Consider the following 18,918-nt stretch of genomic DNA (forward strand, 5'->3'; position numbering starts at 1 on the left):
GTTATTCGCTCGGACCTGCCATATACCCATAAGTGCAATATCAAAAGAAAAATGTTTTTTTTGTCCCTTCTCGATTAATGATTCAACGCCACTTGCCGGCACCCAACCATGCACCAACACACTCGGCAAGAAATCCTATTTGAAATTTTTTTCCAGCCCTAATAGCTGTAATTTGCCAGAAGGTCGCATGAAAAAAAAAAAAAAAAAAAAAAGAAATATCCCGCGATGGAGCCAAACTCCATCCTAGTCCGGCCATATGCGAGTTTCAGTAGCTCTCAACCACACACACACACACACACACACACACACACACCTATATATTGTAGCCATGGTCCTAGCCCCCCCCTAAAAGTTGGCTCCTCGTTGGCCAATGCGTGCAGTCGGGCGAGCCTTTCATCTCCCTCCGGTGCCCTCTCATTTTCTTCCCTGCCAATTCGAGGAACGAGGGGAGAAGGGGAAAGAAGCGGCACCAACGCAGGTATAGGTAGGGCCGTGCAAAACGAGCTACTCCCATGTATAGTCCTTCCTTCCTTCTTCCCACCCTCCAAAAGCCTAGAGACGCCCAGGACCCAACTTTGTACTCTCTCTTTCTCCCTCCGTTCGCGGTGCTGCAGCAAAAGCACGTGCATAAAAAGGAAAGGAGTCCGTTGGATTTTGCACACACACACACACATGCTGCAACTCTTGACGACGGAAAGAACAATCGCGTGTACTGTACACGCTAGACGAAAACTTATTACTGTTATTATTGCCGATAGCATTGTTTCTTTTCTTTTTCCACCCTCCCTTTCGATTTTTTTTTTTTTTTTTTTTTTTCTTTAGTCGTCATCGTTCTCGCTGCTGGTGTATTTTCCGTGAGAAGTAGGTTACAAGTCGGCGAGATTAGATTACGAGAACCGCCTGGGCTGCGCGTGTTTACTGTGGTTTTTTTCTTTTGCCTTCGCGATATGATCATCGACTCTCCGCGGTAAATAATATAAGAGGGACGGGGGAATGTAATTGAATCACTTCACGCGATTGGGCTCTCGGAAAGGGTAGTTTTTCCTTTGGGGGTAGGTATCACCGTGTGTTTCGATGAATCCATCCATCGCTGCGCGCCCGTTTGGTTAACGTAATCACGGAGTGTTGTATCGGCGCGGAGGAGGGAGAAAAAACATCGAAGCCATAAATGTGCACCGAAAGAGAAGTTCAGGCCTCATTAAAAGGCGCACTGCGGAGGGCAGGGATAAGCGCGCGTATCGATTCAACCCAGAAACGCGTACGCGAGCAAGTTTTTCTCTCCTCTCTTTTTTTCCACTTCCTCCCGCGCAACAAGAGTCGTGGGTTATGCACATGTGTTGTATGTATACTCATAAAAAAAAAAAAAAAAAAACGCAATCGTTGGCTCTCGATCACGAGTTTGCGCATAATTTTGCCTTCTCTGCTTTTATTTTTCCCTCCCCCTCCTTTCGGTCTATACACATATACACATCTCGACGTGCTGCTACCTCCACGCGTATGCAGATATTACCTGCCCCCGGGGATGGCGTGACTGCCCGTTATCGCGGACTCCTGAGTGACGCTAATACACTCTTGAGAACACGCGCACACGTATACGGGCACTCGATATTCGCTCTACTTGCAGCTCTTGCTGTATTTCTCACTCTTTCTTTCTCGGCCAGAAGTGGCGAGTGAAAAGTAATAACTGTAAAAAAAAGGGGGAGGGGGTGGCGAGGGCGAAAAAAAAAAAAATAGAAGGTGGTAGAAAGAGCCGAAGACACGCTCGAGTGTAATATTAAAGTGGCCAGTCGTCGTGTGGTATATATAAGACGAGCTTGACGAGTGTTCACGTGTATGCGTGTTCGTGCACATGTGTCCGGGTCGGGCAAGGGCTCCTCTCCGAGCTCCTCTCAACGTCGTCGTATCGATCTGCAGGCCGCTATAACTGCGCGCCGATGAATATCTGCACAAGCCCAAGAGAGCTATAGCTGTGCTTCCACGTGACTCACGGCGATAGTCGTGCAGTAAGAGAGAGAGAGTAAGTACTTACAGCAAGAGAGAGAGAGAGAGGGAGAAGAGGGAAGGGCTCGGGTGTGTATAGATATGTTTGTATATACATATATACGTGGTGCTGGTGGTGGTTAGCTGGGGCGCCATTGCGCTAAGTAGACCGACAGAGCGGCGCCGCGGCGAAGAAATGGGCGCGCGAGAGGCGTATTGTATGGACATGATATACTTATACACACGTACGTATACGGTGCCTTTTTACCTGTGCACATTAGGTACATGTGCCTTCGTTCTTTCCCTAAGATTTTTTTCTTCGAACATCTGTCATTGCATTATGCATTAATCGCGTGGCTATTCATGCCTTGGATGGTTTTGCTCTATATCCTCAATTTAGATAAGATTTATGAAAAAAAGATAGGTGATTGATACAAATTAGCTATATGGATTCTCGTGAATCACAATCAAATGATGAACATTCTGGGATAAGATAATGTAGTTATGAGGTACACATGTAAAAGGTGAAATGAGTCACGGAGCTTCATTAATAAATCGTTAAGACTCGCTCAAGTGGTGCGACGAGAAAAAATCGTGTTGACGATTGTCGAGCAAAGTTCCACTTTAACGATTCACGTGAGTTTAATAGTTTTATAATTTGATGACGATGTTTAATCTAACATGATATGCGGTTAATTAGTTTAAGACGTGACTTTGTAGAATAAGGGTATAAAATGAGATCGGTGCCACGCAAAAACCTCCTCGATTGCTTCTTTGTCAAAAAACGCGAAAACTCTGCTCTTTCGTTGCGTTTACTTTTACAACTTTTAATGTGCGCTAGGTCCAACAAAAGTCTGTATCAAGGATCGGGATGGAAAAATGTGACGTTCAAAATAACACGCGATGTTCGTACATTGTACACCGAGTGCAGGGCAAAATGGTATTTGCCACAATGGTCATTGAAAATTCGTTAAAAGTTAAAACACTCATTCAATATCCCAACCCAAGAAGGCTCTTCAATTTTGCGTGCCCAACTCGTGTTTCACCCCCTCTTTTTTTATCCGAAAAATTACACTTGCAATCAACAACAAAAACTCCAATTTCCAACTAACAAGCTACAACCCATCGTGAAAAAAACCCAAACAATAAGCTGTGATTAAAAAAGTGCACCCAACCCGACCCAACGAGAAAAACACGCGCGCTATACCAGCGAGCGATCTCTTTGACAAATCAATTACGGCCGCTCTACCTCTCCGGCTCTTAAATTTCATTAAATTCACTTCCCTGCACTCTAATCCGAACTAAGGCAGCAGGCTTTTCTTTGCCACGTAAAGACACAGCTTGCTTTAGAAAAAAAAAAAAAAAAAAAAAAAAAACCACCTACGCCGTGAGCGAACGTAAAAAGAGAGAACTCGTCATCGAATCCTAAAAAAAAAAGATAAACAATACAGCGTGATGGGTCGCGTCGAAGGGACAGCAGAATACACAACAGAAAGGCCGTGGTGCCAAAGTAACACACAAGTCGGGGACACGTCGCGCTATCGATTAGCGGGAGCCTGACAACGGGTCGTTCCTGAAATCGGAGTTATACGATCGTTCGTAAATCGTAAATCAGCCCTCATCCCTATACCCTCTCTTTAACTCCATCCCCGTGTGCGTATACGTATACACACAAGCAGAGCGCGCGCTCCACGAGCCCAACTTTCCGAAACTCCCGGCATGAACGGCCAATCCAGTCCCCGAGAGGGAAGGAAGGGGAACCATACCCCCTATTTATACCGTGTACCTCCCGCTGCATGCTTTTGAAAATCGATCTCACCCTTACACCCTATGGTCGTGCGCGTATGTATATATATATATATATATATATATACATTATAAGCCCCGTCTGTGGTTACTTATCACGTTCACGCACATAAACATATACATATATATATATACACGGACAGACAATGCTGCGTTGTATGTGCATGTGCATGCACTTGCCCCGCACTTACGTCCAAAAGAGTCGCACTCGGTGATGAGTAACGAGAAAATATTATCCCATCCAAAAGAGCGTATGGATGGAGGGAGGGTGACGAAACGTATATAGGTACAGAGGCGAGCGGGCGATTTTTCAAAAGCCGCATCGCGAAGGTCACAAAGAGAGAGGGATGGGGTGGTGGTGGTGTTTTTTAATCGCAAATCGTGCGTCATCGCATCCAATATACGGACGACGGGGCGCTTTTCGCAATCACTTTGCTTAATTGCCCTTTCCGGGTGTATACGTGCAGCGAAAATTAGGATTTATACCCGGCGCGGTCGCCTAATGACGAGATATCGCCTCCGCAGTTGCATACTACACGCCGCGTGACGTACGAGTTTTTTTAGCTGAAAGGGGTTGTTTTCCCATCCGATTGTTCAGTTCGGAGTGTTTCAATTAAATTACCGGGAGCGGAGCGCTCGATTGAAATTATCATTAGACCGATGTTGTTGTAGTAACGCGGTACGGTGTATTATGTTGGTTTGTTTGTTTTTCTAAACGTGTCGCGTGCGGATCCGAGCTTGGGGCTCTTGTGTCTTCATTACCATAATAAAAGATGTTCAAACGGAGGGACGGGGATACGCGTGTAACGAGAGGTCCTTCACGCGTGGCTTGGATTGGTTTGGAAAAAAAAGGCCGGGGTGTGCTGCGACGAGTGGCTGCATAATATAGATGCTTATGAGATTCAGCGGGTGCGGTTTGCAGAATCGACCAAGTCCGGTGACAAGACTTTGGGGTATATGTTTTATTTTTCAATCGTGATCATATAAGTTGTATATAGGTAATCGTTTTGTTTGTCTGAGGAAAAAAACAACCACGTTACCGGTGTATCGAGTGCGTGCGATTATTTATCATCGCCGAGTATTCCTTGCTCGTATTTACTCGATACGCGAGAGATAACGAGGTGCGTCTCGGTGAAACAGATAACGCGCGACGTGGATATTCAATTGAAGAAATTATCGATACAGCAAAATATTTGATCGATTGTGACGCTATTGATGTACTTGAGTCTAAATTATAAAAAATTTACCAAGGACCCATTCTGCGGCTTGGACGTGTATTTGGATGTCGCTGAGTCACGTACATGTGAAATGGACGGGGCTTTCGAAAGGTCAAGTATGAATTATAAAAAAGATGATTTTGTAAGATGTTTAATCAATCTCAAGTTGTAAAAATACTGTACTCGGTTGACCTTATTTTAACTTTACTTTTTGGATGGAAATAGAATGCAGAAAAATATGATTGCACTTAGAGTTACGAAAAAGCGTTACAATCGTTACACCCACTTAAAAGGAATGTATAAAAGTAAAAAAGGCTTCACGTATAAACGAGAATGAAATAAAAAGAGGGAAAAACGAAAACGTTGTTGGTACGTGTGCGTAGTGGATAAAATAAGTTCACGTGCGATACGGAGTGAGTGCAAACAAAGACATTGCGTAAAATTCATACGGCGAATACTTATTGCAGCGCATCAATGCGACTTAATTTAAAGAAAAGGCGGATTACAGCAGAGGTAGTGTGCATACGTGAAAAATAATGTAAGTGCGATAAAACAAGAAAAGGTATAGGTACCAAATACATGTATATTATGGAAAAAGATCGGAGGTGTAAGTATGAACACGCAACCCCGGGAAAAAAGGAAGAGGTGGAAAATCAACCTGATAAAGTATTTATTCGAGTGAGTTGGAAGTAGGTAATGCGTTTGAAATGTACGTTTCATGTGAGGAATATTATATAGCGAGTAAAAGAATTGGAGCGAAAAAAGAGATGGTGTAATTGCTATTAGACGACATGACTTTGTGAACGGAATGCACGATAAAAAAAAGGGGGAAGATGAGTAGATAAGTGTGAATAGAGAAAAGGATGCGTATGTACAGGTGATTAAAATAAAAAATAAACCCTAAAACTGCGGCAGCGGATGGTATGGTTAAACTAGCTTAATGAAAAAAGTGGAGTTGTGAGAGATAAAAATATGACACTGCCAAAGAGTAAACATTCGAAGTGGGAGGAGTATAATGAGAAAGGAAGATGAAACCTACGAGTGAAAAATACGAAAAAAGGGGGGGGGGAAAGAAAATAATGGAAAAATCGGAGGAAACGTCACGCTGGTGTGCAAACGCTAATTAGAGATGGGCCCTGTAAGAGTTTGAGTAAATAGAAGGAGTGTACTAACGAGGAAAATCTAAAAACGAAAGTGAAGCCAAATAAAAAGTGCCGTAATGATATATATAAAGATTGTTAGATTAAAACGTTAAATCGATCTCGTATCAAGAAGAAGGTACGCGTGCTTGCAAATTATGCCCAAAATTTTCTGTACAACGATATATGTGAAACCCGCGATGAAAGCAGTAAAAGTTCCAACGGAGAAACAAGTACATCGGCCACTTGGCGATTCCCAACGCTTCTCTCGACTGTATAGCTTTTCTTTTCACACAAAACAGTCCATACTATGCACCCACCACTGAGAAAGAATTCCGAGTCACCGCCAGCACCATAACACACCGTATTACACCGGCACCCCTATTCTTATTTCCGCCGGATTAGTAACGCACCTTCGCGTGCGCGTATTGCGTACCCCATTGTACACGTACACGCACATACACACACGTGCACGGTGGCACTAATTTCGCTTCTCACCATTTAACCTCTCGAGGCTAACTATATAGAGCTCCGAGAGCTGTTACGTCGCCGCCCACGCTTCGAACAAACAGCCGGCCAACTATATACGTTTACGCACACCGTAATATATACACAAGAAACCATCAGCAGCGGCGCGCCCACGTGCGCGTTACGTACAATGTATACATATATGTGCGCACACATGTTGGTCGCTTGTACCATAAAACGCCCGGAGCGAGAAAAAGAGACGTCGAGTAATTCTCCGGGCCCGCGAGTGTTTTTCTCACTCTCTCTGTCTCGCTTGTTCATTTGCGCGAATGAGCAGCTCTGAGTTCACACACTACAGGCTCGAGCCAACAATGCACGAGTTCCTCTCGTGTATATACGTAAGTACTTGCGACTCGTATGCAGTGTCACACAATGTATATATACAACATAATTATATACACGCGAGCTACGCCTCGGCTGTTGTGGTATTTTTATTTCACTCGTGTCGTACGGTATAGCGTCATCGGTAAATTTACTTCAACTCGCGAAAACGAGATTGAGACGCATGTGAGTCGTCGGCCGTTGCGCAAGCTTTGGTGCGCTTGGGTAATTGCTCGTTTCTTTTTTTTTTTTTTTTTCTACCTAACAGATGAGTTGAGTATTGCTGTTTTTTTTTTTTTTTTTCAGTCGACAGGATTTACTTTTCGGGTGATTTCACAGCGAAACTCTGTCTTATCGAAAGGTGGATCGCAAAGGCGCCTGTCAGACGTATGCATCAAATAATACTTTCCAATGTATGCGGAAATTAAAAGAATTTTGTACAAATTCACGAAAACGCAACGACCGTTGTGATATGATGAAAAAAAAAAAAAAAATGTTGCATAACGCCGTATTTTAATTACAATGTGATTGGATCCTGTAGAGTTGATCCTTAAAAAACAAAAAATTGTGCTGATGTCACTTTATTATACGGGATCTTTGGAAAGCATATGGCATGCAAGAAGGATCGTTGACGTAATGTTTTTTACCTCCAAAAGTAACAGGTTGATTCCGTTATTTGGTATTTCATTGGAACGAGTTTTTCGAGACGCACCACTTAATTTGATGACTCAAATGTAAAGCTTACACAATATACTCTTCGATAAGAGATTATAAGTATATTCATTTTACTTTATGCGATAATTATTACAATTAAGTTGAATTTTCAACCTTTAATCGTATTTATGTACTTGAATTTACATTTACATGTAATATTTTGAAACTAATGTATTTCGTTATACCATCGTAACTAATGCATTAATGGTTTATTTACTTTCTTTTACCGTTAAGCCATTATACTGTAATTAATTGTCAAGGCTATACGTAGTTGCAACACCTGGCCTAATGAAATTAAGTCTCATTAACATTACTATTCATACATTCAACGACTCTAATGCTCTATACCGATCTTTTAAAGTCCAAAACGGTATATTTACCTCCTCATCAGAGATTCGGAGTACTTCCTGAATTTAGCATTAAATCATTTATAAATTAATAAATCCATCAAAATCCTCGCAAACGAAATAATTGTGATGTCAGAGTATACAGAGACACCCACGCGTTGGAACGCCTGTATTTTTCGATCCACGGCCATCGGGAGGAGTCACATTACACGCGCACGAGAGTTTATGCTAATCGCGAGCCGTAAAGGTCGCATACGGGCTTATTTTTTTATACACATGTATTGTACGAGCAGCACAGACGCGTTGAGTTTCTTTTGGAAGCGAAAGAGTAGATCTCAAAGGTTGCGTAAGGCCGTTTCTTTTATTTTCGCGCGACGATGATGACGAGACGCACTGTTTTTATTGTTCTCGAGGTACGGGAATGAATGACACTGGTCGATGGGATTTTCCTCGCACGCGGAGTAAAAAAAAGGGGGAGAGATACTCTCGCGGTCTTTTCATTTTCTCCTCGCAAAGTGAAAGTGAGTAAATACATGTGTCTATACTCCAGAGAGAGAGAGAGAGAGAGAGAGAGAGTTTTGTTCGATCGTGCGTTTCGCAACGACGGGAATTGTGCGTTTACGAGTGTACCATATCGCCGATGGGAGAAATTTAATTTGCAAACGTACATCTCTCGGGCCATGTGACGGGATGAGGAAAATTATTCGACTCTGTTGCTCGATCCATTTTGAAATTAAATTTTTTCAAGCAGAGTTGGGAGTTTTTTTTTATTATGTCTTAGTAAAATAACATGGGGACACCACGTTTTTGAGATACAAGAGATAAGTATGTTCAGCTCGAAGTTGATCGCTAGAGGGGCTACGTCCAGTATAATGAGTTTAAAGATTAGATAAAAATGAGATTTGTTCAAAAACGAGTCGTCTTTTCTCATAGATACCTACAAGAGATTAATATACAGAAGCTGTTTATTTTGTGAATAACAAAGATATAGAGTTTGGGGCTTCAAATCTCATTTTAGCAATATCGATTTATCAGTTTGTGCCTCGGACCAAACTACGTTCAGCTCAGAACACTATACGGACTAAATTTTCTTGCATTGAAGCCACAGTCATTAACGTATGATGTCCATTACAAGGCCTCTTGGAACGAACGAAACGTGATTTTTGATCAAATATATCTTGGTTTACATCATAGGTTATTCGAGTGATTTTCCCTCGATTTTATCGAATAATTCCTAAATGAATCATTCGACGAAAAAATCACTTTTTTCCTCCGTTGAACAAACAAAACTGCACGATTCCACCCACAAGCTGATAAGATAGAAAAAGCTGCACTCGGCACGTTAACAGAAGCACTATTGGCACGTACACTTATAATCACCAACGAGAGGCATTTTGAGGAGCATCTTGTTTCTTTTCGTGACAATTCTTCGATTCCCCACACGAGCTACAACACCGACTCGGTAACATATACCATCAGCAGCCGAGCCGGAAAGGTTTAATGGTGTATAAAATGGTCCAGTCCTCGCTCCTCCTTCCGCGCGCCTCTCTCTCTCTCTCTCTCTCTTTTGTCTGCTCTGCACTACGCAGCCACGCAAGCGGGACACGCCTCTGGAGTGCAGCTCCACTGGGTTTTTCTTCAATAGTATTTATACACATGTACAACTATGCCGAGCTAATGGCTAATAAAAAAAAAAAAAAAAAAAAAAAAAAACCCGAGGCGCGTGCGCTCGCGATTACGTCAGGCCTTTATAAATCGTGAGTCGCTGTTATTGCCTCATCCTATACAACATTTTACGTTTATTTAGAAGATTCCTCCGGTAAGTTGGATACCCTCGTCACCCTTTTAATTCCTGATTCACCAGTTTGATTCGATTAACAAACACCAGCTGGAAACTCGACGAGCGTAGGTGCACATCACCATCGCGTCATGCCAGTGGAATTTGCCGACACGATGCTGTTGAAGGATCAAAACGAAACGAGCGCTCTTTTGAAAACAAAAACGCCAGCTCTAACGTATGTTGTGCATATATACATCATGTGACGAGTATATTATAGCAGTAGCGGTAATTCGAAAGACGTGTTCATTAGAATATAACGTAGGCATATGTGGAAGATTCCAAAGACCAAGTATACTTGCGTAAGTCGTGCGGTAGCTCGGGGGGCCTTTTCGTCGGGAGTGCACGTACACAGATCCCCGATGGTATTTTTAGACTCGTCCTATGAGCTTCGGTTGGAAGGAAAAAAGACATTTCGTGCGTTACCCGTTATTAGCTCTTCCCGTGGTAAACGAAGGTCGGATGATCAAAATATCATCAGGATCCATCAAGGTCTTTTTGTTGGAAAAACAACAAAAAAAGGGTCCAAGTGCGGAAACACGGTCGAGCGTCGTCAATTAAAAATTACTTTCGCTACAGCATTAAAAACGACAGTCTTGGATTTATATGACCCCACAATTTAAGCCACCAGAAATCAGAGCACGTTAAAAAAAGAACATTCCTCCTCTCCACGTGCAAGTTCACCGAGAAGAAAGAAAAAGAAGCAACGAGAGCAGTCATTCACAAGAGAAAGACCGAGGGGGAGGGCCCCCTCGCGGTGTACAAGAGCCAAGCGTCCGTGTGAGGCAAAGAACGTGAAAAAAAAAAAAAAAAAAAAAATGTATGCATCGCTTGATGCAGCAGTCGGTCGGCGATGAGAGCGAGCGCATACGTGTGTTTGCACGCGAGGAATGCGGTACGCGTTCGCTGAATGGCACCGAGAAATCGCAGAGGCGTCGCTCGTCAGAGCGCGCGCCACGCGCTTCTCTACGAGTATATATATATTATATCCAACGGATTGTTGGTTAACGTTGGGTGGGCCTCCAACCTCCGAAATAACGACGAGCGTCGTCAATGAAAGAGGGCCATTTGGATCGCTGAGTAATTCCCGATCGACCCGTGCGTCTCTATTCCTCGAGGATTCCTAAACGCAGGACCCACTGGTGTGTCGCATCACCGTAACGGGTAACGTTCGTCGCATCGTCAATCGTCGGTTGGAAAACAAAAAAAAAAAAACAAAAAAGACCGTCAAGCGCTCGCGTGCCATTTAAAGCCCATCGATCGCGATAGCGCCGAGTTAAGTATACATATACGCGAGCGCGATTTCCTTTCGCCGAACCCCCCCTCTGACACACCGCTTTGCCCACCGGCACAAAGAAAATGTAGGCGAGGTCGGCGGGCGCGGCGTTTCCGCCCGCTCGAGCGCCGTCGAAAGGAGCAGCGGCATAGATGTTGCACCTATATACCGTGCGCAAGTGATGTACTTGGTTCGACAGCTGTACGGCCTTGCCGCTGCAGACGTGTATGATGGGGTATGGGGGGTTATTGCACTTCCAAAGCGTGTGGGAGTAGATCTGCGGTAGTTGGGCTGTGCGCGAGCCATTATCGAATATCGAAAGGGATCATCGACTCTTTGTATTGTGATTTGAGTGACGTTTATTTGCTCCTTTTCATTACGAATGCAGGCAGATGGATGTACTTTCTTATTCATACGATTGGTGCAGACGTTGAGTATCGCGGTTGATCACGTGGCACTGGATTTTAGCTAAGTATGCGGCTTAGAGTACAATTAGAGTACATGGGTAAAGTATAGCTCGGCCGAAAGAGAAAGCACGCGTTCGACATTTGCCAAATGAGCCAAATCGACCTTTGTGCGAGTGAAAACGAAAAAGTGGGAAAAAAAAGTATGGTACGTTGAGTTGCTCGAGTGAAAACTCCCAGCAAACGTGCGAGCCTTTTTCTCAAACATCGGACTCTCTGTTATCGCGATTCGCTTACAGTTGGTCAGTAACGGAAAAAGAGAGAGGGGAGGGGGACTGAATCCCATTAGCGGTCGAGGAGCGCCAGATTTTATCCTAAGCAAACGGCCGTGAATTTATGCAACTCCTGAGCAAAGAGAGAAAGAGAGACTAAGCTATTCGGTTTCGCCATCAGCTCACACGCGAATGGTGTTCACTTGATTTTTGAAAACAAAAACTGATACTCTATTCTTTTTCTCTTTTCGATTAATAGATGAATGCAGTTTTTAATTCACACAGTTAAAAAAAAAAAAAAAAAAAAGAACAAACAAAAAAGTAACTGTGTAAAGATATTAGTTTTAAAGCGTGTACCTACTTGTTGGAGACTATTTATAGCGTTTTATCTTTTTAGATAAACAAATACCATATCATGTATGACAAGTCAATAACAACAGTTAAGAATGTATACTTTAAATAATTTCATAGAAAACACATATCTTATCAAATCACATTATACATTATTTAGATTGATTCTCTAACACATTTATCGGTCATTTATAGTAAAACGTTCCGAGTATGGAATGAAACGAACATCAAAATGTAAATGAGTACACAATTAAAGATAGATTGAAGTACAGACAAAAATAAATGAACGAATCATTATTTAGCTTTCCTGTAAGCCTTGATGTACAGTATACAAATAAATTTTAAAAATAAAAGCAAAGCAATGTAACCACAATACCCAATATATAGACGATTGAACAGGTTAAAAAAATAACAATCAAAGTTATATTTACATACAAACGCAATTAATACGTTCATACTTAAAATGATTTAGGATTTAGTAATACCTGGGACTAGCACTGGAGTAAATTATGTAAATAAAATTGAAAAAATTTTTACCAACAAAAATTATGAATACATGTCACAGTGTAATGCTATTTTTAGCCAAGAGATAATGTAGGTGCTCTCTCATAAGGGCTATCTTGTAACATTGTGTTCACTGTGTTTTTAAGAATTTTTTTGTTAATTTTTTTGGGTGTCACATCAGTTGTTAAAAATTAGTAATGTTTAAACTAATTAATAAATACATTGATACTATAAAATCATGCAATAATAGTTATATAGAATCAACACAAAACAAATTAAGCATAATACTATGTAAACAAATCTTACGATTACTACTGGGCAAGAGAGAAAACAGGTAATACATCCCGTAACACATTTTTAAACCCGGAGATTAGGGAGGCAGCGTACCATGGTCGGGAGGTCATTCCAAAACTTTGCTTTGTAAACCACGAAAAGATCTACCAGCCACTCAAGTTGGTGTATGGGAGATGAGCTGCTCATTAGGCATATATTTCTGATGGGTATAACACACTTCATACGCTATTCTACTAACCTCCCTCGGATATATCACCAACAACTGAACGTGCTATTTTTAACATTCTGTACATGAATAAACTCTACATGTCCGTGAGTGTATTTCTGTGTTGAAAGTCCGCAAGCCCGAGAGCCCAACTTTGCGCCAACTCTCGCGCTTTATCAGCTAAAAACACGGACGCGCGTGACCCAGTGAGCCAAGCGCTATTATTTTTCCCTCGTCTCTCCGAAAAACGCCACCGAGCCGATGGCGTTGCAAAAACAAAAAGTTTGCAACGCTCGGATGAACAGCGCCTGGAGAGAGAGAGGGCATCACCGATTCCGAAACATAAGCAACAACGTCGTCGACAACGCGCGTCACTGCTCCGTGAATGCGTGCTATCGAAATTCCATATCACGAGCCGAGCCGCTCGAGCGTAAATCAACCGGAAAGGCGTGGACTGTGTTGCCCTTTGTGCGCTCGCCCTCGACGACGGACGGATGGCCGATGGGGATTTTTCGAAGCATTCCCGTGGTGTTTTTTTTTTTTTTTTTTGTATGTTTATCGCTCGTTAGTGCGCTTTCTCTCGGCCTTCTGATTATTGTTTCGTCCTGCGAGAAAACGCTAGTGCAAATCGGGCACATGTACACCCTCCTAGTGGTATTTTAACCAGCACGCAAAGTATGAATAAAACCATTTTTATGAATAATATATTATGGATACTGCTGGGTGGGGAAAATCGATTGCACAGAGGTGATGGTTGTCCGTAATTTTGAGTTACATCACTGAGAAAGTAGATACGGGAATAACGCCAAGGTTGTGTACGTATAAAGTTGTAAAATGGGGGTTTTAAGTAATCGTTGAAATTGCACGGGTGTTTGTTGATTTTGAGGTACATCCTAAACCGGTCTAGTGTAGAAAGAATCACTTCTAGTCATCCTACCTTAAATGATTGATCGTCGTGTGACTGAAGCTTTTTTATTCGTTGCGTGATTGGTTAGGACGGATCAAATGGTTCGTTTGGGGGGATTTTTTTTGAAAAATGAAATGTATTGAAGTCATAGAGTATAATGTAGGGTGACGATAGTTAATTTGTTTATTTTTCCCAAAGAGTCAACTGAGCCAAGCAAATTGTTTTTGCGATGCATCGAAGCTATCGCGATTCAACCCCCGCAGTTCCAGGGACTGTAGAAATCGACATGTGGAAAAAGGAGAAGATCGAGACCCTCAGCAGTAAGTTGTCATAAACGGGAAATTGGAATAATCGAAGAATCAATCGTCAATGCCCGCGTGAAAAAAAAGAAAAACTGGCGAGCATCGCGTACTTATTCAAAGTCAAAACGAATCGAGCACACACATGGACTTGCACTGAGCGCGTGTATGTATTATTACTTACACATAAAACACAAATGTGCGAACGAGCCGGCGAGCGAGAGATAACGCGATAAGGCGTGCCGACGACGACAACACACGCGGGTGAGTCGAGCGCTTGTGTGTGCATATACGTGCTGCGTTGCCGTTTCTCTTGATATACACGCTCGGCTCGCGGCGAAAGGCAACAGGGCCACGCACATAATATACCCTTTCTTCCTCCTCCTCTTCTCCTCCTTTCGACTCGTTTGATTCTTGCTCGTCTTTTTTTCTTACTTCGAACAAGAGGGGGAGGCCAGGGGATTTCGGAGCCATGTGCATACGCTACAGGCTTGGTCTGCTGTACGACATCGCCGTCACGTTCATTTCCGCGATTTCGTGTATTGTTACCTCGATTTTCGTCCGTGACCCCCCGATAACCTGCGCAAAACTTTGTGTATACCCGCAAACACGTAACGCAATCGGATCGCGGTGTATGCATGAGTGATAAATACACCGGGGCGTGGGAGAGAAAAAGCAGAGACACGCGCGTCTCGTTGGAATGAATAATCAACGCCCGGCATAAAGTGCTCGTACATAAATATGCAATGCGCGCCGGGAGAAGTAGGCCCATCACGCACCCGTAGCTTCGACATCGATGAATTTCGCCGACGGCGTATAACAGGGTCGCCTCGAATCGAATGAATATTTCGTGGTGGCTCGGGGGGTGGCGGAGGGCCTCCCTCACGGCTGAACTTTTGTTTTCGCAAAGTGGACGAGCACAAGGTTGCGTCAGGTGGACGGGATTCTGTTTCATTTTTAATCCCTCCCAAATGGGGGGTGTGCGCAAGATGCCGAGTTACCGGTGCTTCGATCGCGTTTGTTGAGGGCGAGAAATCAAAAAGCAATTAAAATGTGTATGCACCATGAGTGGCTCGGAGCTGACCAAGTTTTTATCGCCATTTGTTTACATTTTTTCCTCGATTACGCTTGTTTTGTAGTCTCTGCGAGACGTAAACAAACTAGGGATGCTGCCTTGCGCAATACGCGAATAACATTTTTCAAAAGCTTTTCTCCGCACTCGCGATAAAACAAATATACGTATTTACCGGGCAGAGCGTGTTTTTTTTTACCCCCCCTCTACTCGGAAAGTTTTTAAAGGAAAAAACCACGAGTCGAGTTTGTTCGGCATCAACGGTGTGCAGGGTATTTCGGGACGTTGCGGATGTTGTATTATATATTTTCGAAAATAGCCGGTCCAAGCCAAAAGACACGAAAAACCGCTGCCAAATCTCCGCGCTTTCCCAACAAGTTCTTCAAACTCGCTCCGGATTATTTATAGAGATGCCGTGTTTTGCTCTCGAGATTTTACGCTTCGCCTCGGTGGATGTTTCTTTCTTTCTTGTCTCCTTCTCCGCATTTTCTCATTGAATCGGGAAATTTTGTTACGAACGAGGAATTACATAATTGCACCATTTTTCTGTCTTCCAATTGAAGCGTATTTTACGATCGTTTCATAAGGTACACAAATATTGAGCTAAAAGATGCAGTATTCAAATGCAAAGTCACAACCATTTTTCACCAAAGGAAACAAAAAGAAAAAAAAAAAGAAAGAGAGTTGCGTACCGCGGGCATCGTAAAGTTTTTATCTCGCAGGCATAAACTCTTGGAGTATTTTTATTCGTTTCACTAAACTGTCTCTTCAGAAAAAAGTTTTTCAATAAAAGCAGAGAAAAAAAAGCCTTGTACGGCATTTGAATGCCATTATTCACCAAAAAATCTAGTGCAGATTGAAAACAATAAAAAAAAACCTCTGTACGCATCAGAATACAAGACAAATTTGGTGTGTATGAATTTGAAAACATTTTTTTTCATATCACGCAACAAAGGAGAGTCACGAGACGAAATAAACGCGATCGTTAAATTGTATACACTCCGTCCGCCGCGTGTACTTCTTATTGCGACGAAGAGCCGGCGGCAGTATAAAAAGCCACTTTACACTTGGACACTGTACTTACTTCTCTCTTACGTAACGCGTTAACGTACAATCTGCAGTGTGTCCGTTGTTCAAAAGCAAACGAGATCGACGAAGTGGTGGCGTGTAATAATTACGACGATGCGCATACCAGTGCCTTCTCGCTGTACACGGAATCATTAGCTGATTATGTGCAGAGGCACGACGTGTGTGATCCAACGAATCGATTTTTAACGAAGAGGAAAACGATTGCGAAAAATCTTTCGTAAATGCGCAATTTCCGGGGCAGGTGTGTGGTTTGTTTACTTTGGTTTTTGCGCGTGTCCCTCTTTTTCCTGAGCAGAGTATTTTTTTTTTATTTATTTTTTTTTTTTCGTAACACGGGGACGCTCAGTGCCTTGGATTTGCATTGTAAATATCAAAACGCGCGTGTGCGGGATTTTTTGCACGTAAACCTGTGTTGGCTTCATTCGACTATTCCTGCATTTGGACGTTACTCGTGTTGGAGACACCGAAAAACATATATATTGTCAAATATCGACACTCACCCCTCGATCTTTTACTCGACCACCAAAAGCTCAATACAAGCATATATTATTGACATTATTGTACGCGAATTCTGTGAAAAAAAAAAAAATCTTAAAGATCGTCTCGCAATCAACAATTTATCACGGTATGTTTATTTCCTCTCCCGCTACATTGTATAGCGCATACAATCAACCGATCTCCAGCCAAATGATGTCCGACCGTCTACTTATACGTACAGAGAGATCACGAGGTTTCGTCAGAGAGACTTTATACAAGCGCCGCGCACACGCACACGACTCATCTCGGGGGTATAAGCCTACCGATCTTTTTCTTCGCGTCCCGCATAAGTACCTATTACGTATGTGTGTGTGTATGTACGGATGCTGTATGGTAAAATGCTGTGTCGGCTCTCGTGCTACACATATAACATATACTGGGAACGACGCCGCGGGACTGACGTCACTCCCGCACACACAACGCGCTTCGCCATCAGGAGGGATAGGAAAATTTCGGAGATGCTCTCGTATACTTATAGTACCCTGTTTTACTATCTCCTTTTTTTAAGTAGACATATACGATTAACACACGTTATCAACGTGACAATGAAATCTCTTTATATTTAATTCAAGGGTTAAAGTAGAGGGACAACAACGCAATGGCTTTTCATAATGAAAATTGGAGCCGGCAATCATATACGCAAATACAAATAAATGTAACACAAAGTACCTTGGCGTCGAGGACGAGTGTAGGTCTCCTCGCGATATCGGTAAGGTTCCTGTGTGCCGCTCGCGTGGCCCTTTGGGACAAAATCACCGACGTGGCCTCGGGATTGATGCTGCTGCTGTACCAGTAGCCGATCTCAACTTCACTCTCTATATTCGGCCACTCTTTACTCGAGCCGGTTCTTCGTTATCACGCATTAAAAAAAAAACCAGCATACAATAACAACACTCGCAACCAACACCCCGAATCTTTTTCTTATCATCAATCACTGTACGGCGTCGAGGAGTAGAAAACAGTAATACCCGTGCCGAAAGAACAATCCGACGATATCACACTTGACACCACTGTATTTGTGTTATATCACGTAATCGTGAACGATGTATATACTTGATTTTCGCCCTTTATGTATATTAAATTATTTGTTTCCACAACCACCGCGGTGATGACGATAACACGATCAGTAGAAACAGCAGCGAGTCGCCCACACAGCGATGCGCACCGTACGTATATATATATATATATATATGTATATATTTTATACGTCCGGTCGAACGACACTTTGTGTAACGTGCGTAACACAAATTACTCGTAGCGCGCGTTGGAGTTGTTCAACGCACGAAAAACAAAACTAACGAAAAAAAACAACAACCAACTTTTCGGACAACTTGCGTCGAGCTTACGCCAGCGGACGACAAATTTAAAGCTTGCGCCGTAGGTGTATTGTACAGAGTCTGATCGACACGACTCCGATTTTCCTTTTTCTCCTGCTTGTGTGTGTGGGTGTGTGAACTCACCTCGTTGGCCGCGATATTTTTTTGTTTAAATAAATATAATAATAATAATAATAATAATAATAATAATAATAACAACAGCGCAAGACAACGTGTATATAATATATTGTAACGTAATGTAATGCGGCGTCGAGAGACACGACGTTCACGGATTGCACAGGCGGACTGAGTACACTCGTCGACGTTGTCGTCGTCGTCGTCTGCGTCTCCTTCACTGGCTCGGCCAATGCACAGAGTCGGCGACGGACGAGGTGGCGGTGGTACGGCTACATTGGCGGCGGCGCCGGAGCAGCGGCGCAGCAGCAGCGCCTAAAAAACGAGGACGGAGCTAACCAGACCCGGCTTCAACGCACCTCCTCTAC

General features: G+C 42.9%; 1 protein-coding gene across 1 annotated transcript in view; it reads right to left on the reverse strand.

Moving 5' to 3' along the window:
• Positions 1–18,285, reverse strand: part of LOC106636959 (uncharacterized) — a 243,682-nt gene extending 225,397 nt beyond the window's left edge. The window contains exon 1 of the mRNA XM_014349523.3: positions 17,769–18,285. The gene's annotated coding sequence lies outside the window, so the exon portion shown is untranslated. The remainder of the gene's footprint in view (positions 1–17,768) is intronic.
• Positions 18,286–18,918: the final 633 nt, after the last annotated feature.

Source organism: Copidosoma floridanum, unplaced genomic scaffold, assembly GCF_036245765.1.
Source record: "Copidosoma floridanum isolate Cflo_tuat_1 unplaced genomic scaffold, Cflo_Japanese_pri ptg000019l, whole genome shotgun sequence".
NCBI classification, from domain to species: domain Eukaryota; kingdom Metazoa; phylum Arthropoda; class Insecta; order Hymenoptera; family Encyrtidae; genus Copidosoma; species Copidosoma floridanum.